General features: G+C 32.4%; 1 protein-coding gene and 2 long non-coding RNA genes across 3 annotated transcripts in view; 2 read left to right on the forward strand and 1 right to left on the reverse strand.

Annotated features, from left to right (window-relative positions):
- The window catches only part of LOC139994291 (RYamide receptor), a 46,990-nt gene that overhangs the window by 30,001 nt on the left and 1,107 nt on the right, over positions 1–15,882 (reverse strand). The gene's annotated exons all lie outside the window — the stretch shown is intronic.
- On the forward strand, positions 5,107–7,966 carry LOC139994057 (uncharacterized). The gene is made up of 3 exons (XR_011801547.1): positions 5,107–5,722; positions 5,830–6,101; positions 6,222–7,966. It is a non-coding gene; the product is annotated as an uncharacterized lncRNA (long non-coding RNA).
- On the forward strand, positions 7,997–15,116 carry LOC139994058 (uncharacterized). Its single transcript, XR_011801548.1, has 2 exons — positions 7,997–9,521; positions 14,595–15,116. It is a non-coding gene; the product is annotated as an uncharacterized lncRNA (long non-coding RNA).

Genomic DNA, 15,882 nt, shown 5'->3' on the forward strand with positions numbered 1-15,882 from the left:
GAACGCGAAAGTACATTTCGATGGAGCAGTCGTATCGATTTCCTGATAGACGTTTGAACATGCTTTTGGAATCATCTGTTTGCGTTTAGACATTTCAATAATAGCTTCGCGTCAAAGATTTTTAACCGAATAACGCGAATGGCAAGCTGAAGGTTCATTCGGCGATATTCGTCGTAATAATTGTATATGTCATAATTGTAAATGCCCAATAATAAGAACATCTCTCTATCATTTTATCATCATTATTCAAAATATTTGATAACAACATAGCAACAATGGATAATTTTCCCTTGTTATCTTATAATATAAACGATCTTTTATTAATTTATTGTGTTTGTATTAATTTAATTAATTTATTGTTTGCAGTATTAATTTATGAATAAATACTACTTCCTTAATTAATTTAAGAATTTCGTTATTTAATCCTGTGTAATTTCTGCGAGACTTTGAAAGCAACGAAATCCACGAGGCAGTGGTTGTCTGGCAGAGTTACATGTAAGCTCATTATCCTTCGATGATAGAAATGTTGTACGAAAAAGTTGTTAGGAAGAAAAAAAATTCATAAACTGTTACTAAACTCGTGGAGAAGCGAAATTTCTATTTCGCATTACGTATAATATTCCAATAAAATGTGTGTTTCCTTGGTAAAGTTTGCCTCTTATATTCCCTTGTTAATCGTACGAATGTGCAGCGTAAGTTGTACAAAAGAAAAGTTTTACACTATTCGCTACTTTTTATTCGTCATGAATACTCGTCAATTATAACTTTTGATTTACAGAAAAACAAAAAAGGACGCAACTACTTAACATATTCATAATTTTCTAGAATATAGAAATAAATATAATCAACTAGAGCGATATATCTTTCATTTTATATAGGAAATATCGAATGAACGTAATTTCCTAAGGTGAAAGAAAGATCGTATTTATACGAAGAAAGACAAGTTTCCACCGTCAAGAAATATCCTTGCAAACTTTATTAATCCCTCTTCGAAAATGGTAGAACGTTTCAATGGGATTTATCATAGGCCGATATGAATACCGCAAATTCGAACTTGTTCGCTATCGGATCAAAATTACAATTTCATCGTCCACCGGAAATAATGTTAAGTGAGAGTTTAATTCCAATTTCGACTAATCTAACTCAACGTGTTCGTAGTTACGGGAATACTTTTCTAACTTTTCCACTACGGATATAGAACGATCCCTTTTTCACTGGTATTTGAAACGCAAATTCTCGAGAATTGCATGTTCGCAATTTGAAAACCGGTCTCGTTCAAAGAAACTACCTTGCCAATTTCCTACTGCGTTATAAAAGTGTACACTTAACTCAACTATAAGGTTGATTGTTTCACTTAGATGTTATCAAGTTGCACTTTTTGATGGCATGTATGAAAATGTGATGGCAATCTTTTACGTTTAAGTATAATTTCTTTACAATTTAATTACACTTTTGGAAAATTTACAAACAATTATTATTAACTCATTTTTAGTAGTTACTAATCTTTTATATTAAATAATTATTGCTTAATTATTTTACCAGACGATGTCCGAGAATTATATAAGAATAATTCGAACGACTTTTATTAATATGAAAGGCAAGAAATAATATTAATTTTTATAAGTATGTGAATAATTATACTATTTTAGATAAGAGAAACTAATCTCCACTGTGTCTATAACGTTGTTCCAATTTTACAAGTCGTTCTAGTTACCACAAGTGATTCAAATTCTTTCTCAAATTGTGCCCAAGTAGATTTATTCTATTGTTTCAGAGGAATTATCTGTCGTCTGACATGACATTCCATTAAATGGAACTAAAAATGAGATGAAGTGGAACAAAAGTTCTTTTTACCTGCAACGTCTTCCAGTCAAATGACGTTTTAAAATTAATGCAGAGAAACCGTACGATTAAAGTACTTTCTTACTGAAATTATATTTTTGCGTTTCTATTAGATACATTCTTGTTCATCCTTCGCTGTTTTTCTTGTTCCTTTTTAAATATTGTAAACTTTTTAATATTCCGATATCTGCTCAGTTACGTAATTATTTTAACAAGCACATTATCATAACCATTCACTTTTGGAACAAGTGGATTTGTATCATTTTTTCACTGCACCATCTCATTTATTTCTTTCTTAAAAATTATTATTACCTTTAAACTTATTTAAACGGATATAAGAATTAGGTTACACGCTCGTAAATCAAATATCAATTATTTTTCGTAAAATTGATCGTGTCAGTAAAGAATTTTTTAAATTTTTATACACGCTATTTTTCCCTTTTGTTCATGTATATCGATCCGGGGTAGCGTGTTATTGAATTCCAGTGGAAACGATCGGTTAAGGTGACTCGAGGTGCGCGAATTACATTCGTTGCGGTGGAACTTTCCACATAAATTCAATTTTCATCCGGAACTAGCGCCTATTAGTCCGGTCGAGAAAATGGTACGTACACCAGTGTGGTCGTATTAAATCGTCGAGTGGATTTACATCTACTTATTGTATTTTACCAGTTCACCGTTCTTGGATTTCTGAAATTCCAATGAAATGTAATTTTCCGACCTGTTTATCGCGAGAAACATGAAATTAGTGAGAAAAGAGAGACATCAAATTGTTAGATAATTTTCAGTTTTTAATTATCTAAAAATTTTCTTCTCTATTTAAAAATTATTCTTCCAGGATCGAGTTGCAAATGTTTGACAGGAAAATATTATTTTATTAATTATTAATAATAGAAGTAGATTCTGTTCTGATGTTTTCGTGAAACAAAGGCATAATAAATTAAGATTTAAGTCCAGCTGTATCGGAAATAAATACGTTTATCGTTTAGTTGTTATTATCGAGTTAATTCTAATTGGAAGTAATGTTGCTGCCGTAATTATTTTATTCCAGAATTTATGCGTTTCGATAAAAAGGGCAGAGAGTAGAGAAACAAAACGGTAATCGGAATGTTGTAAAAAATTTCTATGTGAAACAAAGATCTTTCTGGTAACAGATTAAAAAGTCTATAATAAATATAGATAATACAATGTTACGATGTTACAAAAATAACAGACAAATTATGTTTCTTTTATATTAGCAATTAATAAAATGCAAAGGATAGCGATACAATAGCAGAGAATGTATTAATCATTTTTTAAGGTACACGTATCATCAAACGGAATAAAAGGGATAATGCTTTGACACATATATCGTGTTTTCTATGCATGGAAAGCATTGTACAATGAAGTAGCTAAAGAAAAGCTGAATTCGAATAACGGTACACGTATAACTGGGCGACAGTGACAGCTCTGCTAACCACCCTCGACGCTTTAATCCCACGTGCTACGAAATTCGGATATTTTTGTGTCGTTTCTATGGAACGATACTGAAATCCATGGTAGTTTAAACAACCGACAGATCTACATAGTTAATGAGACGCAGGCAGGGGCTTTTCTTCCTAACACTTTTGTCCTTTTCATTCCCCACATGTCGGACAAAATATCGCCTCACATAATTTCCAGTTTTCCTGCATTTCCAGCCAGAAAGAAGGGATTCGTCGCTTTTCGACACGTGTAAAGTTTTCTTTCCATGCTGACCCTTTCTATCGATTTCTAGTATATTAGTAAGTTTGGTAACATTAGTAACATTAGCAACACTGGTTCGTTTAGTTAAATTTAATAAATATTACTATTATTCGTGAATTAGGATAAATGGTTTTATTTAAGAAATTGCGAACAAGTATATAAAGGAAAAACAAATAGATTTACACAAAAATGTTTCATAGCCTTTCTTTGTACATTGTGCTTTTGTATTCGGCATTAGCTAATGATTGAATAAATATTATTATAATCCTGAGATTATTAAAAGTTTACAGTATGTTATTAAATTTTTTGTGTTTATTCATTAAAGGCAATTCGAAAAGATATTAAAACTCTATTTAATCAAACTACTGCTAACTGATGAAATTTTATTTTTGTATATTTGAAACCATATTTTATATTACAATTTATGTGGTATAACATCGTAACATTATGTATTAAATTAATAAAATAGATTGAAAACTGGGAAATCGATAGGAATTTATTTCTAAATATTTACTTGTTTTCTTGTAACTTCAATGATAAAACATTCATTTGAAATACTCAACTTTAATCTGTAAACCGTACACGAGTGCTCAACAAGCTGCATTTTACTCGAGCAACGTTAGCACGAATGAACAGGCATTATAAATTTATCAAGAAAATGTAAGCTTTAACTTAACCTCTCTTCCTTTTTATTTCATGGAACGCCAGCAACAAACTGTTACAATATATTTAATCTTCAAATTCTTGGCCGAAGCTCTGGCACGAGAACGAAGACGATCTATCTTCGCGTTAAACGTGAATTTTTCAGCATTTTGTATTCGACATTATTTTAGACTCGATTTGTTTTTTTGTAGCGATCGCTAAAATATCCTTCCAGAAAATAGAAGCTTCGCGGACGAGTCCATGTCTCGCTGACGCGATCTTGAAAAATTTCCGCATTCTCCACGTTGAAGCGTATTTCTTGCTCGCCGTGTTTATACATTCTCTTCGAAACTCAGGCGAACTGGTAACTTTCCGATACTTTTGGCAGCTATGGACCAACATTCGCGGGAAGTCGACCAGGTACTTTGTTTCTATATCTTTGACTCGGAAGTCTCGGTTCGGAACAAGAATGCTTTGTGCATTAAGCGCTGTGCTTTTACCATTCAACGAGACGCGGTTCAAAGGATTCCTGAACTAGAGAAATCAGCAACTATGTATGTATCGGTTTCATTAGTATATTGGTCAGAATGGAATGTTTATTAGCTTACACATTATCATAAGTTTTACAAGCAGCTGGAATATATTATGATAAGTGGTAGAGTTAATTATGAAACGAAACAAACGGAATAATGTTAGAGATTATAATAAATTACATATCAGTGACTAGGAAATTGCAAATTTAACTTTTTATTATACTCTTCCATTTAATATTGCAATTATAGTATTTTTGGTTTGTTTTAAATATTTCAGGATCTTAAAAATCACAATGAATGCTAAATTTATGTATCGTTCTATTTCCAAGAATAAAATAACGGGATTCGAAAAATAGTTTTGCGTAGATTGTTCCTCTTATCGTAAATTCAGCAATCGTACGATAACTCCGTCGATTTTGTAACTGCGATCCGAGTAATTTCACATTTTTGATTTACGTTTTTGTCTTTTTCCTCAAGAGCGTGTAACCGTATCAGTTACAGATAAAGATCCATCGATCGTTAATGTGTCGTACTCAAGACGGCTGCCTCGCCACGATGATAATTCGCGCGATCCTTCAGAAGAATCGAAGAGATGACGAGAAGGATGCGGTTCGCTAATTGTTCCGAGGAGTTCGATGCGAGCCTGACACGAACACGCTAGAAGCGATCTCGATAGGAGCACTAGTTCAAGAATCCGCCAGGGGAAATACGGTGCATAGACGGGAAGTTACAATCGATGTGGTACGGAAGTCGAAACGTCTTCCGTCTCCTTGCTATGTACGCGCCTCGAACCGAGGAGGCACAAGCACAAATCGCGGCGCTGCCAAAACGAGATCTTCACATGCGCCGTGCGAATATGTATGACGCACAGTGAACAGCATAGTAGTCAAGGTAAAATTAAAGCGATGAACTGTTCAAAAAATTAGACAAGACACGATACGATATTAGCGAGCGATATTCTTGCAGCTTCTTTGCTCGAGGTAGCTATCAGTTTTTGTATAATTTCGGTCTATTGTAGCGTAAAATTTCGTTAGATAAAAGTTTCGCCTAACATTAGAAGTTTAAAATTAAGTTGCGGTTATTTTAGTAGAACACCGTTGATCATAAATTGCGTTTGGATTTTACTGAGTAGTTCCGGCATCTGGGATACTGTTCCGCACAAGCGACGTGATACCACTGGTTCCTCCGTAACCATTTTGTTAGAGGAACTCAGACAGCCGTTCGTTCCATCCTCTGGTCACGTACTGGAGGGTGTGAATTGGCTCTTACTGTCTTCTCTATCCTTAATATATGTGTAGAATGTTACAGAATCGTCCAGCATCTGATGTCTCGTCCCATATATGTAGCAGGTTATTATCGGTTGGTCTGTAACGATTTTACGACACGAATACGCAGTCGATCGTTCGTACTTTCTGGCCACGTCCTGGAGCGTATAAATTTTATCGGAAGAAGTATCAGCATTTGTTGCTTGATTTCCAGGAAAATGGTACGAGCTCGTAACTGAATTTGCGATGAAACCGAACGCTGTTGATATCTAGCATCCGATACAGGGGCAAATTCTCGGTCTACGTCCCTCGCCGTAAACTCTTAGGCGTTGCGATGGACTAAGACGTTATGTGTGTCCTCATTCGGATCGATTTCGGCAGGGATGTTTGGTTGATACGACGAACGTCGAATCACTGTGTTATTTTATTTATCAGGTGCTATTCCTAGCTCGTGCCTGTACTTATTGCAACTTCTACCTTAAATACGAGTAGGCTCATCGTAGATCACCATAAAGCGTGGGTATGACACAGGATCGCTATATTTGTAGGATAGCGTAATTATTGTATCGTCAGGACAAGCGTAAGAATTAATATTTTGTTTCGGAACGATCGTAAAACACGCGCGATTATTTGTACCATCACGAAACTAGAATACATTGAAAATACATTGTCACATAGATCTGCTTCATATAAATTTCATTCTATCATTAAATGTGTTCCATATAAATTTCACATTGTTACATAAAGTTGCTCCAACTTTCCTCGTCTGCCGATTAGACACTTCCCGCTATTCAGTGCTTGGAAGTTTCCAAAGTCCCGTTTTGGTCAGTCTGCTTTAGTGAGTGATTTCCACTTGTACTTCTCGAACTTACTGCCTTTACCAAAATCTGAGGTAAATCCGACTCCGAACTACAACTTCTGAATTCCGAAGTAGAATAAAGAAAAAATAATGGTTACTAGCGTACATATATTATCTGTCCAAGCGTATGTAGTAGTTAGAAATGGCAAGATATTTTTCAACAAGAGTTTTGCCTTAACTTGTATTGAAATTCGCAGTTAAAGATGGAAAGGTTATTTTTAACAATGTTAACAATTTCACTTTATTCGGTTAAAATTTGTAATCAGGGACGATTAGACAAATTTTGACAAGATTTTCATTTCACTCAGTCACACGATTTTATTTTAACATGATCTTTATTCGTTTGCAGAAATTTATACATAAAAACGACAAAGTATTTTTAATAAAAATTATGGTTAATTTACTTGCAACGAAATTTATAATTAGAAATGGCAAGGGGAGTTTCGAAATAATTTTACATTGTTTAGGTATACTGAAATTTTGCGACTGGGTGATATGTAACTATCAGCAATAACTTCGTCCGACGTTTCAAAGTCGACGTGTTACGATATGTGATAGTGTGACATTTTCGATGAGTAATTTCACAACAACATTTAATGACAGAGAGACTGCAGAATTTCCAGAATTCTGAAACGAAATTAAACAAACCTTCAATTTTCTTCTGCTGTAAAAAGGTACAAAATAATGTAATATTCTTTAAATAATTCTTAATACAAGCGAATTAAAGAAATAAGATTTCCCAGAGCAGAAAACACTTGTCTAACTAGTTTATTAACGAATGGCTAGATCTACTTAAACATACTGTAACGTAGACCAGAATTTACAGAAGCTATTTACCTACATAACTTTGTACGAATTTAATCTACGACGAAAGTTGCAAATATCCTTAACGATGGGAATTATTAATAATGAAAAGCAAGATGTAATCCTCTTTTGGTGTACACACAAGGAAAGTTCTATGGATGTAATATGTTTTAGTATCATTACGTCATACATTACATAGATACATTTTAATAACTGATAATATGATTATTACATGTCACATACATATCATTACACATAACATTTTGTATATTATTTGCATCAAATGATAAATGCAAAATATTCAGTAATTACCATTTTTTTTTTTTACTCTATTTCATTTAAAAGTTATTAGATTATAAAATGTACTGAGTTTCCAGCGAGATCGATTACTTGTCTGTACAGTATCTGAGATAGAATTTTTAGATTTTAAACGTCTCACAATATATCGACGAGCTGAAACGAGAGATTAATGCACTGTTCGAACGCTGGACACAATGTTTTACACTTTATAACACTGATAACTAAATTTTATCGTGGATGAAAAATAATTGTATACTGATTTTGCATCACTAAGTGTCATTTGTCACATCACCTTTGCGTCACATCTAAGTTCTACATCCTTTCCCTAGTTTTTCTAAATTTTCTCCGATCATTATACTTTGCATAAAAAACAGCATCTTTAACAATGAACGACAGAAAGTAAAGAAGTAGTTTTTAATAGATGCACTTCGTGCAGCCACGCTACTTTCATATAGACGCTTTCGAATCTAAGAAAGAACGCAGCTTCTTTCGTACTAGCGACGGCACCTCAGAGCTTTTCATTCTATTACGGTAAGTCTCTTCATCCTACGTTCGTTCATTCACACTCTATGTTCATATAATAAACAATTTCGATACAAGCTACGATGCCGTTCTTTGCTTCACTTCCCGTTAGGATTTTGCTCAGAATCATCGTGTGAGATGAAATGATCCTCGCCGTACTTATAGTAGGTGAAAACGATATATAGCATAATCATAAATTAAAGCATTAAGAAAAGATATGCATTGATGTAGCTTTATCCAACACTTGACACGATTCGTAGAGACGATTTTCAAACTAATATTCTGTTTATAACCGTCTATTAAATTTATATAATATTAAGTCTCTTCTTGTTTAATAACTATTGCTGTTTATGAAAAATATAGGCCTGAGAATCATAGTATATGTAATATGTAAATCAGTATAGCATTATAGTTCATGAAACAGTGTTTATCGTTACAAAAATTTATTTTTTGAAGTTAATGAAACGTATCGCGGTAAAGAATAAAGCTAGCACTTAATTAATTATGAAACTAAAGGGATGATACTTATGAGGTCTGAAGTACGTGACTAAATTCATATTCTCCGAATTTCCCGACTTGCACTACTATGATTTTCATAGTGATAGTTCAAGTGACTTCTTGCTGCCTTTAGTTAATGTGCAAATTAATGGAACGCGCTCTAAGTTCAGGGACAGTGCTGGACGCAACACGTGATCGATTCCACGCGTGTTCAGGTAGTTTGTGAATTTTACACGCCGCATTATCCGTGCACCTACTGCATAAACCTCGGCAACGTGACAGGCATTAACGCGTAACCATAACACTCGAGATATCGCGTGCCGCTAAATTACACTAGGGATGGCTAACCAGGATAAACGATCGATATTTGCTAATGCTTCTCATAGTGTAACATTATTCTTGACGCAATCTGAGCTACCCCGGTGATAGCAGATATCTTCGAAGAGCGTGCAAACAGCTCGAAGATCACGAGGAACCGTCTTATCTAGATGAATATGTAACATCCTCGATCTATCACGCGCGTTCTGACTAGTAAGTACATTGCTTTGGTAAGACGCACGTTTCTTTGCCAATAGATGTGCGTGTGTACGTGTATGTGTCTATAAAACGTGTTTGCTGCCAACCAAGTTTCAAAGCTAGGTTTTCTTGCATAATAATTTACTAATTATTAAAGTAAGCGAATTGACGAGTGGTAAATTGTAGGCCATAGATCTTCTTTTATATCAAATAGATGGATGTGCGCGAAATTCGATTACTGTGGGTCCAAGTTTCATTACATATCAAGGTCCTTTTGCGCTATAATTTATAACTATAATATTATTATATTACAATTTATAATATTCGTAAATTATAATATTCGTAAGTGGCAAGTTGTAAAATTCAATTGTAAAATTTATTTGTAAAATTTTCTTCGTTTTATTATGAAATTTTTACAGAAGAAAGGCATTTCAAACGCTGATAATAAAAACAAGCTTTATTCATGTTCTTTTCGAAGAAAACAAAAGAACGCCCTAGCATCTTTAATTTCAGCAAAATATTCATCGTGTCACACATCTGTTGCGAGCATATCTGTAATTATATCGCAAAAATATTGCATTTAATTAAGTCATGAAATTGTGAACTTCATGATAACAGATTTCATGATAACTTTTTGTTATCAGCATCTGAATTGATATTAATAATTTGTAGTTTGTGAGTTGTACTTCAATAACGATATTCATGTAAGAAGACACTAAAATATTGTGTACTATCAAATACTCTCGAATACTCAAATACAAGCTTTCTTTGAAACATTTGAGAAAAGCTTTCGTTTCACGCATCAATACGGAAAAAAAGAGAAGAAAAATCAGTAAATTATCGCTATATATACTATACATAGCAGCGCATGTTTGTATTTTTTTGAGGTTTCTGACTCGGATTCGTGACGTGCGTAATGAGTGTGTTGAACCTTATGAAGTATGAGAGTACTGTGGTATGTAATAGGATATAATGGAGAGAATTGATCTTTTTCAGAATTTGAGGGATGGATCTTGAGATATATAGATTACTTGTCTGACCATACATACGACCATATATAACAGCGTGCGGTTTGAAGAGAATGGCGTGTTGATGAGGATAGAGGATGATAGAGAGCGTTAATTCCTTTTTTTCAGAGCTCGAGAGATGAAGCTTGATAAATATAAATTGGAAGATGTGTAGCATGTGCTGAAGTTGATTTAAAGGCTTTCGAAGAAAGACGTTTTCCTAATAAATCCACGATTCATTTTTTTATACTTTTTCTTGGTTTTATAGTACATCCTTCTAGTGGATTTTTATTTTGTTTGCATGTGAATTACCTTGTTAAATGTAGTATAGGAAAGTTGAGTGTGCAGAAGTTGAGTACAAGTATGCTTCAGATATGCATGTGTCGTAACTTAAATACTGAAGATATTATTTTAATTATATAATTATACCTCGTACGTTGACAGGGAAATGTTCCATATGTGTATTTTGAAACCTCGCATAGAATTCAGTGAACTAAATTCACGTAATTTCTCCGTTCTCATACCTTTAAATTCTGAACTAAAATTCTGTACACACACGCTGTATTATTTTTATTATATACATCTAAAAAAGAATCAATTGCATGATTTAATATTCTTACGATACCATTTGAATTATTTGCAAAATTTTTAATTATTTTCTTTTCGATACTAATTTATTAGTTAATGATCGTAACAATTAAAAATATTCAAAGTTCCATGTTGAAAACGTATTATTTTTTAAAAACATAGTTGATTACTTGGTATATGGCGAAGATACGCGTGTCTGTACGCCACTTATCAAAGTAAGTCCAAAATAAACACACGCGATTTAAATCAATCGATCAGAACTGGTGTACATTCGTTATATACGTATGTACAAAGCAATCACCGTAGATATTTCATGTCCTAGCACGCGATATTCCGTGCAGGAATTTTAACACAATTACAGTGAAAATAACAGTTTAAGCCACATTTGTCAAAATACGCGATTCAAGTTTTTTTGTACTTTCAAGTGTTAAATAAATGTATCGGGTCTGATTTCTCAAATGTTTTATGATTTCAAAGAAGATAATGACTTCTTTAATCGAATAAATATTTTATTTACTAAAGAGTTTTTGATATTTTATTTAAGAACGAAAACATTGAAATTATATATTTTGCATACCTGTATATGTAGAATTTTAAATCTTCCTTTTCCTCTTATATTAATTTAAAAAATAATTTTAATCGTACTTTTTGTTGTCAGCAAGGAGAACGTAATTTGAAACGTAGTATATGAAGACCTAATTCAAAGAAAAAAGAAACAAAATGAAATGCTTTAAAAAAAATTCGTCTATCACGACACAAGCACAGAAAAAATTTGTTTACAAAAGTAGAACATCCTTAGAAAATGTCAGCTAAAATGGAATTTTATGTTTCTATCGGATGCGCGTTCACAAAATTTTTATTCTTAATTCTCTTACAAAATTTTCGCATAAAATTCGCGTGCTTTTTTGTCACAACATACACGTATGCGCGTAGCTTGACTTTTCGAAATTAGTTAGCCAAAAATAAATTTTCATTATTTTTTGCAAATTTTTCCCCATTCACATTTAAAACTGAGATATTCAACTTCCCAAACATTTTTTTCTTCCATTTTAATACTCGTCGTCTTCGCGTACTATTTCTAGGAAGAAATTTCTCTTTAGAAATAGTCCGCAAATATTCCACTAAATTGTAGCGTTCATTTCATTCTTGTCTTCTACAAGAACCTATAATTTTACAGAATTCATTTCTGCCTCATAATATAAACGCATTTAAGACACTTGTATTACGTAATTTGTTATGATCAATAAGTAACGAGCAATCTTACGGAAAAATTATTATTTGTCTTTACATTACCAGAAACGTACACCTAATTCTTCGTTTTATCACGGTTAATCAATGTTTATGATCTCGGCTTGCCTTACGTATTCACGATCGAGAAAACCGAATATCTCGGCAATACGTGAATACAAAGAATCACGAAATTACTTGGGTGTTTTCTAAACATTGACTGATTTTATAATGAAGAAGAAAGAGAAAGTGAGAGAGAGAGAGAGCGAGAGAGAGAGAGAGAGAGAGAGAGAGAGAGAGAGAACAGTCTATAGAAAGATTAATGTATAATTTCATTTTGTTTTGAGTCTTATAGCTGCGTGTCGTTTACAGCTGTGAACACAAGACTTGGTTAAAAATTATTTCAGATAAGATTAAGATTTGCTAATCATTTGCGAATTATCTTTCTTCCTTCTCAATAAAAGAGAATTATTAGGTTCGAAAAGTTTCTTTCGTTTCATAAGACTATAATAGATGAACAACAATATCTGTTTTATATTATTTTATTGAATTAGGTATGATCCATTGCGTTATATTTCTATTATTTTGTTCGTGCATAATTCAATAAACTAATATAAAACAAAAAACATTGTGCGTCTATTATTTTCTTATAAAACGAAAGAAACTTTTCGGACAAGCTAATACAAAATATTTGTCTCCGTATCTAAAATATTAAAAAGCAAATTTGTACTGTAGATATATGAATCCCATATGCGTTCATTTATTTTCTATCGTAATATTATTCTTACCTACTAACGTAGCAACTGTTAAATGTCACGTATTATCTCGAGGACGCTTTTATAATAATAGAATAAGTCTTATCTTCGTTTCAGAAGCATTTATCTCAAGTAATCCGTAAGGTTGGATTTAATGGCGAAAGAGATTTAACTTCTGTTGAATGTTTCATTGCGGATGAAGTATAAAAATAACGTGAATACGATTAAACTGGACGTGTCTTTTGTTTTTTGGTTGTTGTTTTATATTAATAAGGAATTTCATTCGATCATTTTCTTTCTCTTCCTCTTTTTCTTCCTGAGTATCATGACAGTGCAACATTACGTTTATGCAACGCTATTTGCAACTTTTTTCGCTTGGCTTATGTTACTGTTTTGTTTTATGTTACAACATTTTGTTTATCATAATAAATTATTACGAAAGGGAATTTTAAGGAGTAGCTTAATGTTTGTCACTACGTCTTCCATCTAGATCTTACAATTTTAGTTATACTAAACTATATCTTTAGAACTATAAAAATTTTGCTTATGTCTATGATGCACATTGTGAGCTTGTATCCTGACAAAACAATATTTTAAATATTAAATTTTAATTTAACTCATTTTGAAACTTACCTATCTATCTTTAAACTTAACTAATCTTATACTTTAAGTCAGAAGTAATTGATCGTATTGATTCCTGTGTATATGTATGTATTGTTTACGTTTTATTCGTCATAATGATGTATTTATGTCGCAGATTTAATCCATTTTCATCTTTTACAAGATTCCTTAAGCCAAATATCTTTACACAGAAATCAAATTATGGTGTTACGAAATTTATCATTTTCAAATTTACTTACAAATTTACTTTTATCATAATTCAGTCGATTCCATAAGACAAAAATCAAAAGTATACAGTTCTCCTTGAAGGTTGATTTAGTTATATATTTAACTTCTATACGCGTGAACTTGAGTATCCAAGAATAAATCGTGATCTATGTTGCAACGCGATAAGAAAACATTGAAAGCGTAAAATTTCCTCTAGTATTCGTATAAAATCTATCCAGTAGTCATTCAATTCACAGGCAGAAAAAATAATCAGGTTTTACGAATATCATAAAGAAAATGATTTGAACGATAATGCTAAGAATCTTACAGTCTCGATATCGTTAACCGATCTTCCGAGCTGAAACAACGATCTCGCGAATTGTTCGTTAAATGCACGCCAATAAAACAGTTACGAGCTTCCCTTTTGTGCCATTTTCAGTACGGAAAATTTTTAGAATACGATCACTACGATTGTGTACGTTAAAGGACGATAAAAGAATGGAGGAAAGTATAAAAAAAGGAGAATTAGCTGTCGCCACTTTTGTAGATTTCTCTCGTATAATCCTATTTTTTGTTCTTTGGGCGTACCTTCATTTTTTTCCATTTAGCTACTTTCATTTCTGTTCGATTTATAAAGCGATTGGTTCTGGAATGAGTAATCGGTAATGAAGTGGACTTTTCAGATAATCCGGACCGAGTTCGAAAAATGACGAAGCTGATTCCCTTTTGAGGATGAAGATTATGTGAGTTTGAAGATAAAAAAAGTTAAGTGGATTAGTACGAATCATTTTTATATATAAAATGATTATTTCAACTTAAATGTATCTCTGTTGGAATGGGAAAGAATATTTCGTTATTCGTGGCACGTGAAAAATATTTTTACGTCTTCTGCAATAAGCGAAGCTTCTCTTGGAAAATATTTCCCGGCATTTTATTGTAATTTTTATACGAATGTTGTATCATTTAATTCTTTTCAGAAGAAACGAAAACAAATTTTATATTTCTTTTTCTCCAATTGAAGAGGTTCCAGAAGTTTATAGTTAATAATAACGACCCTTTCGTCACGTATTCTGAATTCCGAATTTCCTATTCCGAACTTTATAAAGTTCCAACGTAGTTTACATTTACGTATCCATAAATTGGATTTCTATGTAGCTTTAATATTTGAATTTCTCGTAATATTAAATATTTCACTAAATATAAAATACGTGATTTCATTATTTGATACAATTATTTTCATAAAATAGTAATATAAAGAATATGTTGATGTATCGAAATTGAGATTTATTTCTAAGGTATTTACATGCATGCAGGTTAAAAAAGAAACGTAGATAAATAATGGTTCACGAGATTGTTGAATTTTCTTGAGGGCATGAATGCGTGCTCGATGTATTTAAATGAGCACGACTGCGACAGCGTAGCTCTATCTTATGTGCGGTAATTATGACACTGTGCCTTTACTTGATTCAATTTTAATATAAAATTGCACCATGGTTCGCAGCACTTCTTCGAGTAATACAATTTAATCTTGACTACGTTCATTTAATGGAAGAACTGACAAATACGAGATAAATACCGACGATGAATTTATACGAAATGATGTTAGAAAATCCATTTTGTTATCAAAATTATCAGCACTTGATAATTTAGCGTAGGATGTTCTTATTTTGTTAGAAAGAATACAATTTTCGTAAATTTGAATATTTCTTAGTAAGTTTTTCTGTGCTTGCGGCTTAATTATCATTATATTGTGAATAAATTGAAGATTGCAAATAAATCAAATTAATATTAAAAAAAAGGAATCTCATATTTTTATATATACAGATATAATTTGATGTTTCTCTATATACACACGTAATGGTCAATATCTGTTTCGCGAATAGATTAATAAAATTAATATTACAATTAAAAATAACGAAAATGTAGTATCTCGTATGATTATTCTCTGAAGTTGGTGACTTTATTACCGGA

This window comes from Bombus fervidus, chromosome 14 (assembly GCF_041682495.2).
Source record: "Bombus fervidus isolate BK054 chromosome 14, iyBomFerv1, whole genome shotgun sequence".
In the NCBI taxonomy this organism is placed as follows: domain Eukaryota; kingdom Metazoa; phylum Arthropoda; class Insecta; order Hymenoptera; family Apidae; genus Bombus; species Bombus fervidus.